Raw genomic sequence first — 10,533 nt, forward strand, 5'->3', positions numbered from 1 at the left:
AGCCCATGGCAAATATGGAAAAAGAAATGGTCGTGGTACAGTTCTTCTCTTGTTTTATACTGTCGAGTTGTCTCTGACCCATAGCGACTCCGTGGAGGAATCTCTTCCAGAATGCCCCGGTCTCCATCTGCAATTGTTCTGGTACTGGATCCGGAGAGTTTTCTTGGTAAAAATACAGAAGAGGTCCACCATTGCCTTCTTCCATGCAGTAAACTTGAGTTTCCGCCCTCGACTCTCTCCCGAGCTGCTTCTGCCAAGCACAAGTGAGTTTTGCCTTGTAGCAGATTGCCTTCCACTCACCAGACACTGCCCAAGCTAGGAATGGAAGGGCCTCTGCCTGACTCTCCTTCCCATAGCAGAGACCGGTAGAAGACTGGAAACTCTCCAGATGCAATCCTGAGAGGATAGTACAGTTCCGCCATCGTCCATTTATTTCAGAACTTCCTGGTGACTCCCATCAGTCCTCAGAGAATCAAATGCAGCTGGGTGTTAGATCCTAGTTACCAGTCCAGCCCTGACATTCAGTCTCCCATCTTGGTTCAACGTCCCATCACAAAGGGTCCTCTCTCATCCCAACAGATGGCAGATAACCTTTTTCATACAGACAGAAGCGGAACCTTCAATATTAAAAGTCTCCTCTCCACGGTCGCGGGTTATCAGCTTTCTCTTCCTGTAGATCAGGGAAGCAGCATTTTCTTTGGAAAACCTCTCTCACTTCATATTCACCAAAGAATGGCTTTTGCTTCATTTTATGTCTCATGAGAATGAGACTTCCTCTCTGCCGCTCTCTTTATTTTTGTGCTCCCAGGGTTTTATTGGTAGAGAGACTGAGTTCAAATGACCCACATCGATTTAGTTCAAGCTAGCTATGTTAAGAGCGTCCACAGAAGAGAAGCCAAGAAGGAATACAGAAACCAAGAAAAAGCAGTTTGTTATATTGTACTCTCCCAAGTGCTTAATACAGTGCTATGCACATGTTCAATAAATACGACTGAATAAATGAATTTTGAGCTTGCTTTGACAGTACATTCTCAAACTGTTATTCTTACAGGGGATCACCTACTTCACTTATTACACTAAAAATAATAGTACAGTTACCAGAAAATAAACAGTTTTGATTCGCATGCAATAATTATGGTCTTTCCAGAAGATCTTATTGATTGGTTTGTGGAAATCAAGGGTCTGTTGTTTAATAAGAGTTGGACAAAGCCCCATTGAAGCTGCATAATAACTAATCTGTTACTGGAAAAGACTGAGTGGAAGAAGGTAAGTGAAGATGTTGTGTATATTAATACCGAAGGGTAGTTCTTAACCTCTGTCCTTTGGAAATCAATCATCTCCACCAGGTTGGGCTGACAATGTCTGGAGGTCACGTGGTTAGAAAGGCCACACCATGATAAGGTTTTTCCAGAATGGGATTGAAATAACCGAGCACTGACATTCACATCAGGCACCCAGTGACCAACAATCCCGTCCTGAATAAAGTCGGTAAAAATCAATCAGGACAGTCGAGAAGGGACAGAAATGGAAAACCAGAAAAAAGGTGAAAAATGTAGATGATGAACAAAATTCATCCTGGGGGGTATCCATTCTGCAAGAGTGGAGAAGCTGTGAATGATGATGACTAGCATTTGCGTGGGAAGGGAATTGTCTGTTTACTGGTGTATTGTACTCTCCCAAACATTTAGTAAAGTGCTCTGCACACAGTGAGTACTCAACAAATACAATTGAATGAATGAATGAATGAATGAAGCGCTTGCTGGTTGCTTAACATTTTACAGTATAAATTATCAAGTGGGATATCAGTCCAATTGGGAAGGAGAACAGTTATCTTATTCCCATTTTACAGAGAAGGAAGCTGAGGCACAGGGAAGTCAAGTGAATTGGCCAAGGTCACCCAGTCGGCAAGTGGCAGAGCTGGAATTAGGACCAGTTCTCTTGACTCCCAGGACTTTTTCCACTAGGCCACCATGTTTCTCAGTGATTTCTTCTTTCCCTTGTACAGTCTGAGAGGTCTCCCAAGCACTTAATATAGTGCTTTACACACAGTTAGAGCTCAATAAATAGGATCAATAATAAAAACAATGATAATAATAATAATCTTCATTGTGCCTGGCTGAAGGGAGCAGCAAGGAAGAGAAAATTGATCGATTATAGCATCTTTCAGGACTAGGAACCCCAAATCAATGATTTATGGGGGTCTGATTCTGAGTGAAGACATGAAACTATTTTCTCAAATTTGGGAATATGGGAACGGTGACCTTTACACAATTATTCTCAGATAAACAGCTTCTGGAAAACCAGTGAATCAACTCAAGGTTGAAAAATGTCCATCCAACTGGTATTTTTCTTTCCAATATCTGGACAGTTGTCCTTAGAGAGCAGAGTGGTTGGGGTATTTTCACTCCAGGATCTCTGGATTTCTTTTCTATTGAGTAGCGTGGTGATTATTGATCATTAGTTTCTTTATAATTGTTCCAAATTATCTCCTCTGCTAGAACTTCAGAGTAGCAGAGCTCAATCACTCAGTAATAACTGTGGTATTCATTAAGGTCTTACTCTTCAATCAGTAGCATTTATCGAGACACAACAGTATGCAGAGCAATGTAACTAAGAGCTCATGAGAGTACAGTTCGAGTTGGTAGACACATTCCATGACCTCAAGGAGCTTACAGTTCAATTCTTTAATGTGTGGCTCGCCTAGTGAGGCTGGTAGGCAGCCACATGAAGCATATTGACAGCAGTTCGAACGTTTATAAATACTATTACTATTATTAATTGGCCAATCATTGGTACATACTGAGCATCTGAGCATGCACTGTTCGCTGAGCCCTTGGGTGAGTACAATGTAGCAGAATTGGTAGACATGATCTCTGCCCACAGTGAGTGCCTACTATCATTCATTCATTCAATCATATTTATTGAGCACTTACTGTGTGCTGAGCAATGTATTGAGCCCTTAGAAAGTACAATTCAGCAACAGATTGAGACAATCCCTACCCAACAACGGGCTCACTATCATGCAATTAAAAAAAAAAAATAATCAAAATAATCTGAGTTGTTTGGTGGGTTGCTCAATGACTATTGAGAGGCAACAAAATTTCCCTTTAACTCAGTGGGTTAACCAACACTAATAATAATAATAATTATTATTATTGAGACTGTGAGACCCACATGGGACGTGTCCAACCCAATTAGATTTATTATTTACCCCTGCACTTAGTACAGTTCCTTGAACATAGTAAACACTTAACAAATACCATAATAATAATAATAATAATAATAATTATGATGATTTATGGGGGTCTGATCCTGACTGAAGTCATGAAACTATTTTCTCAAATTTGGGAATATGGCATTTGGTATTTATTATGGTATTTGTTAAGGGTTTACTATGTTCAAGGAACTGTACTAAGTGAAGGGGTAAATACAAGCAAATTGGGTTAGACACAGTCCCTGTCCCATGTGGGTCTCACAGTCTCAATGCCATCTGACAGATGAGGTAACTAAGGCACAGAGAAGTAAAGTGACTTGCCCAAGGTCACACAGCAGACAAGTGGCAGAGTCGGGATTAGAACCCATGACCTTGGGCTCCCAGGCCCATGCTCTATCTAATTTGCCATGCTGTTTCATGTGTTGATCAACAGTACTTGCTTTAAGCCTTATAATGATTAGTGAGACTTGCAGGGTAAGGAGGAAGGTAGCCAGGGACCAATCAATCAATCAATCATATTTATTGAGCACTTACTGTGAGCAGAGCACTGTACTTAGCATTTGGGAAGCACAATTTGGCAACACATAGAGACGGTCTTTACCCAACAGTGGGCTCACAGTCTAGAAGGGGGAGACAGAGAACAAAACAAAACATATTAACAAAATAAAATAAATAGAATAGATATGTACAAGTAAAATAAATAGAGTAATAAATCTGTACAAACAAATATACACTTCCCGATCAGCACTGTAGGTTACCAGTGATGGTAGTTGTTTCCCCAGATGGCATGATAGGTGGAATCATGCCCCATACTCATTAATTGCCCCATCCTGAGGATTGTCCTGAAGCCAGGTGGGGTGGGAGGTGGGTGGAGAACTGGGATGGAAGGCGGGAATTGGAAACATTCCCTGCCCATCAAAACAATGACCCTGGAAACTGGTTTTGGACTGGGGCGGGGTCCATGTTTACTGAGTTCTACATCAGCACCATCATCATCAATGGTATTTAGTGAGTGCTTACTATGTACAGCGTGGCTCAGTGGAAAGAGCACAGGCTTTGGAGTCAGAGGTCATGGGTTCAAATTCCGGCTCCGCCAATTGTCAGCTGTATGACTTAGGGCAAGTCACTTAACTTCTCTGGGTCTCAGTTACCTCGTCTGTAAAATGGGGATTAAGATTGTGAGCCCCACATGGACAACCTGATCACCTTGTATCCCCCCCAGCTCTTTAGAATAGTGCTTTGCACATAGTAAGCGCTTAACAAATACCATTACTGTTATTATTATTATTACGGAGCACTGTACTAAGAGCTTGGGAGACTACAGTACAACAGAGCTGGAAGACGTATGAGCTTACACTGTACAGGGAAGGGCAGACATTAATATGAATACATAATTTATAATTCAAAATTTGAAGGATCAACCTTAAGGATTCAAAGATTCCACCTCCCTCACTCCTTAGGAATGTGATTTAGGTAAAATCCTGGTGAAGACAGTGTGGTTTAGTGGAAAGAGCACGGGCTCGGGAGTCAGAGGATGTGAGTTCTAATCCTGGCTCTGCCACTTGTCTGCTGTGTGACCTTGGGCAAGGCACTTAACTTCTCTGTGCCTCAGTCACCTCATCTGTAAAATGGGGATTAAGACTGTGAGCCCCTCAGGGGACAACCCGATTACCTTATATCTACCCCAGCATTCAGAACAATGCTTGGCACATAGTAAGTGCTTAATAAATACCATAATAATAATAATTATTATTGCTCCAAGTGCTCAGTGTAGTTGCTCTGCACATAGTAGGTGCTCAGTAAAGACTAGTTTCTAGCAAAACTCCATGGCCTTTGGTTAGAAATCTTTGGCCTAATTATCTGCCACTGTGTTCAAAGTCTGTTGTGATTTAAGGCATCAGGCTATTTGTTTAAATTCCTAATTTGATAACATATCCCTAATGCCACATAGAACATTCTGGCTAATAATGGCACGCCTGTATTTCTAAGGGACTCAGAACACAGTGTCTTTTTGAGACCATGTTTCTGCACATCATCTGGTCAGGATCTAGTTACATTAACCTTTTTTAAATAGGCAGAGGGCAGAGAAAGTTGTTCTTGTCTGTTCGTAATTTTATATACAGCTGCTGTTCTGCTGTTTCCTTAAATCATTATGCAAATCTGCCTCATAAATAGATAGCCATTTCCTCCCCACTGTTAAAAAAACAAAACCTTGCTTTAAAGAAAGATTTGCTATAATGAAAATATTTGCCCTCATTGTAAAAAGAATTGAAATTTTCTTCTGCAGTGATACATAAACTCAATTTAAATTGTAGTCTAGAATGGGAAATAGGTTGTGTAAAAATCCACACTATTTGGTTTTCATAAAAATATCTCTTCTTGCACTCATTTCTATCTTTATCTAATCCAAAATTAATGAGGAATGGCTGTGGTGTGAAGAAAGATGATCTTGATAGTACTTGCATGGAAAGAGAAAGAGAGAGAGAGAGAGAGAGTGTGTGTGTGTTTGTGTGTTTTGGGGCAGGGGCGGTCAATCAATCAATCAATCAATCGTATTTATTGAGCACTTACTGTGTGCAGAGCACTGTACTAAGCGCTTGGGAAGTACAAGTTGGCAACATATACAGTCCCTACCCAACAGTGGGCTCACAGTCGAAGGGGTCGAAGTGGGTGGCTTTCCAGGAGAGCTTCCATTTGGCTTTCTTTAGTCCAGGGAGAACTAAGGAGAGTTTTATTTTTAAACATTCACGGTAAGAGATTCTGTAGGTTGTAATTACAATCACTCAAATCACATACTGATCTTCTTTCCCAAAGTTATTGCAGGTTTTAATGAACAGGCAGACATGCAGATAGCAAGCTCCTTGAGGACAGAGCTCATGTCAGCTAACTATTACCCTCCCCAAGCACTTAGTACCAGAAGTGCTAACTGGCCATATTTGAATGAAAAGGGGTCAGGGATTGTTTTTATAAAAACGTATTTATATTAAACACTTACTATGTGTCAAGCACCGTTCTAAGCACTGAGGTAGATGCCAAGTAATATGGTTGGACATAAAGGGAAGGGATGAAGTCTGGGAGGGTACAGACTTCAAAGGGCTAGGAAGCCAGAAAATCCTCATTTTGGACCTGCTCAGCTATGATTGGAAAGTATTAGGTCTCACCCATGATGACTGTGGCATTTCTTAAGCATTTAGTACAGTACTCTGCACACAGTAAGCGCTCAATAAATATGATTGAATGAATGAATTTCTTAAGCACTCACTGTGTTCCAAAAACTAGGGTAGACACAGGATAATCAGATCGCTCCAAGTTCTCTGAGGTCCACAATCTTAGCAGAAGGGAGAGCATTTTACGGATGAGGAAACGGAGGCCCAGAGAAGTGATGGTCACCGAGAAGACAAGTGTCAGAGCCAGGATTAAAACTCAGATCCCCTGACACCCAGCCCTTGTTCTTTCCACTGGGCAACACTGCTTCTTTTTTGCCACTGGCAGGTCTGGGAGTAGAGTTTAAGCAGTTTGTGGATGATCACTTCCAGCACCCTCGAATAATGATCACTGATGCTTAGTAACTTCTAATAATCAGCCCGTCAAATCTTCACTTTCTGCTAGTAGGGTTGTATCACCAGCAGAACGAAGGTTTATTTAAATTCCTTCCTCCAATCTTTACTCTCCATTCATCTTCAATCCAGTTTATCTCATTAGATATTCAGTGTTAAGGATGAACAGATAAGGCAATAAGATATATCCTTGTTCTATACCCTTACTTATGGGAAACCAATCAGTTTCTCCATATTCTGTTCTTATTGTAGCCTCCTGTTTGTTATAAAGGTTCCATATCAATGCAATTAAATGGTCTGCCATGCTCCTTTTCCTTAAAATGCTCCAGAGTTTTTGTGTTCCACACAAAGGCCTTACTATAATCAATAAAGCATATGCTGACTTTCTTTTGATATTCTCTTGTCCTTTCAATTATCCAATGGACATCAGCAATATAGCAATAATATAATAATACCTACTGTATGCAGAGCACTACACTAAGTGCTTGGGAGGGTACAATACCCTCAATTGTTGGCAATATTGGAAGGCATGGCATGATCTCTGCCCCCAAGGAGCTTAGGGTCTAGAGAGGGAGATGGACATTACAATAAATTATAAAGAAGGGATATGGGAGAGAATAAGGACATGGAAATATGTGATGTATGGGTGAATATCAAATGCTGACAGATCCAAGTGTGTATAGGTAATGCAAAATGAGAGAAGGGGACAATAAGAAATATTGAAATACTGAAATACTGTAAGAGAAAATAAGGATTTAGTCAATCAATCAATCAATTGTATTTATTGAGCGCTTACTGTGTGCAGAGCATGTACTAAGCGCTTGGGAAGTACAAGTTGGCAACATATAGAGACAGTCCCTACCCAACAGTGGGCTCACAGTATAAAAGGGGGAGACAGAGAACAAAACCAAACATACTAACATAATAAAATAAATAGAATAGATATGTACAAGTAAAATAAATAAATAGAGTAATAAATATGTACAAACATATATACATACATACAGGTGGATTTAGTGGGAATCGGGGGATGTAAGATGGGTGATTAGAAATTTATTTATCAAGCGCTTAGTACAGTGCTCTGCACACAGTAAGCGCTCAATAAATACGATTGAATGAATGAATTCAGTGATGTATCAACAAGAAACTTGCTTTATTGCAGAAGACATTCCCCAAGTCACCTAAAAATGAACACCTCTGGAGATGAAAAGTAGATACAACTCAGTAGTTGGCTAGCTGCGGTATGTGGCGAGATATTTTTAGAATAACATTTCCCACAGTCAGCACTTGGCTGTTGAGAAAGGTTTCTCTTGATTCTTTTTCTGTGGTATTTGTAAAGTGTTTGCTATGCGCCATGCCCTGTCCTAAGCGCTGGGGTGGATATATGTTAATCAGGTCCGATGGAGTCCCTGTCCTACATGGGGCTTACAGTCCAAGAAGGAAAGAGAACATGAAGTAAAAACCCATTTTGCCGGTGAGGAATCTGAGGCCCAGAGAAGTAAAATGACATGTCCAAAGTCACACAGCAAGGAAGTGTTGGAGCCAGGATTAGAACACAGGTTCTCTGGTTCCCAGGCCCATGTTTATCCGTGCTTCCCGTGTTTAACGGGAAGCAGCGTGGCTTGGTGAAAAGAGCACCAGCTTTGGAGTCAGAGGTCATGGGTTCAAATCGCGGCTCCACCACTTATCAGCTGTGTGACTTTGGGCAAGTCACTTAACTTATCTGGGCCTCAGTTACCTCATCTGTAAAATGGGGATTAAGACTGTGAGCCCCCCTGTGAGACAACCTGATCATCTTGTAACCTCCCCAGCGCTTAAAACAGTGCTTTGCACATAGTAAGCGCTTAATAAAGACTGTGAGCCCGCTGTTCGGTAGGGACTGTCTCTATATGTTGCCAACTTGTACTTCCCAAGCGCTTAGTACAGTGCTCTGCACACAGTAAGCACTCAATAAATACGACTGAATGAATGAATGAATAAAAATGCCATTATTAGTACTATTATTATTATCCACGAGGCCATACCGCTTTCCTCAAAAAAGAATAGATCTCACTACTAGGTCTGGACTTTGGCTTTCTCTAGAACCTAAGAAACCTCCTGTCTTGTTACAGCCTGCCAGTGATTTGCATATTATTATCAGTATTGTTTGGTAATGTTGTTTTTAACTCTATTTTCATGCAAATGAGGCCCGTTGCCGAACATTATACACAATCAGCTTAATGGCACTGCTCAGGTTGGGTATCTAATTTTAGTCCTTATTAACTATGCTACTGCACCGTACTTAGAGAGATTGGGTGGGGAGGGAGGCTCATACTTCGCGGTTTAAATGGCCTTTTCTGCTTTACTTAATGGGTAAGATGTCCCCATTAAAAAGCCATCACTTCCAATATGCTGGCCAGGTAAGCAGGCTCCTTTCCGAGGCTCTGCCCTAGACCCGCAGACTGTTTTTTATCCAACCCTGCTGGGCACTGAGAGTCTGAACTATAACAGAGCTTAGCAGGGGAAAGAACACAGCCCGCCTTCGGAACAGAAGGGCGGCTTTAGTAAGCGAGGCAGCAGCTGGGAGTTTGCTTTTTATTTCTTATATAACTAAATACGAGACTCTTAGTAAACACCAAGCTGGTACACGGTTCCTCGAAAGAGGATCTGGGGGTTTTGTTCATCCATATACTTTAGTCATATATTTTTAGACTGTGAGCCCACTGTTGGGTAGGGACTGTCTCTATATGTTGCCAACTTGTACTTCCCAAGCGCTTAGTACAGTGCTCTGCACACAGTAAGCGCTCAATAAATACGATTGATTGATTGATTTAGTCGGATTATTGTCTTTCCCTCTCCAACAATTTTGATGTGTATACTGATGTGTAAATATCTATAATTCTATGTATTTGTGTTGATGGTATTAACGCCGGTTTACTTGTTTTGATGTCTGTCTCCCCCCCTTCTAGCAGCAAGTGGGCAGGGATTGTCTCCCTTTACTGCTGAATTGTACTTTTTTCCAAGTGCTTAGTACAGTGCTTTGCACACAGTAAGCTCTCAATAAATGACTGAATGAGTGAATGAAGGATTGATTCACTGTTTAACCCAAGGAAGATCGAAGAACCACATGTATGACATCTATATGCTAACTTCTCTCCCAAAGATTCCTTTTTCAGATAATAATGGTAACTGGGGTATTTGTTAAGTGCCAGGCACTGCACTAAGCACTGGGGTGGATACAAGCAAATCAAGTTGGACACAGTTCCAGTCCCACAGGGGTCTCACAGTCTTAATCCCCATTATACAGATGAAGGAACTCAGGCACAGAGGACTGAAGTGATTTGCTTAAGGTCACACAGCAGACGAGTGGCAGAAGTGGACTTGGAACCCAAACCCCCTGTTCTCTATCCACTAGGCCATGCCATTTCTTATAATTTTTGAGGGGTAATATAGACTCCCTCACTAGATTATAGGCTTCACAAGGTCAGAGATTGTGAGGATTTTCTCTATTGCATAATCTTAAGCATTTATTACACTGCTCTGCACACAGTAAGTGCTCAATAAATGCCATCAATTGGTTGATTGAAGTACAGAGTGAGAGAGTTTGTCCCCTTAGGTCTGAAACAGAAATCATGTTGGGACAGCTTCAACCCTCAAATGTACTGAAAATAATCTTTGTTTAGAAGAAAAAAAATAGAAAATGTGAATTTTTTTCAATTGCAGTCCAATTTGGGTATCCTATAAAGTTGAGATTTAGAGATTACATTAGGATCAGTATCTTTG

The 10,533-nt window shown here is 41.0% G+C and overlaps 1 non-coding gene across 1 annotated transcript; it reads right to left on the reverse strand.

Moving 5' to 3' along the window:
- Positions 1-273: 273 nt before the first annotated feature.
- LOC119947787 lies at positions 274-406 on the reverse strand. Its single transcript, XR_005456583.1, has one exon. It is a non-coding gene; the product is annotated as a small nucleolar RNA SNORA7 (small nucleolar RNA).
- Positions 407-10,533: the final 10,127 nt, after the last annotated feature.

This window comes from Tachyglossus aculeatus, chromosome X5 (genome assembly GCF_015852505.1).
Source record: "Tachyglossus aculeatus isolate mTacAcu1 chromosome X5, mTacAcu1.pri, whole genome shotgun sequence".
Lineage (NCBI taxonomy): Eukaryota > Metazoa > Chordata > Mammalia > Monotremata > Tachyglossidae > Tachyglossus > Tachyglossus aculeatus.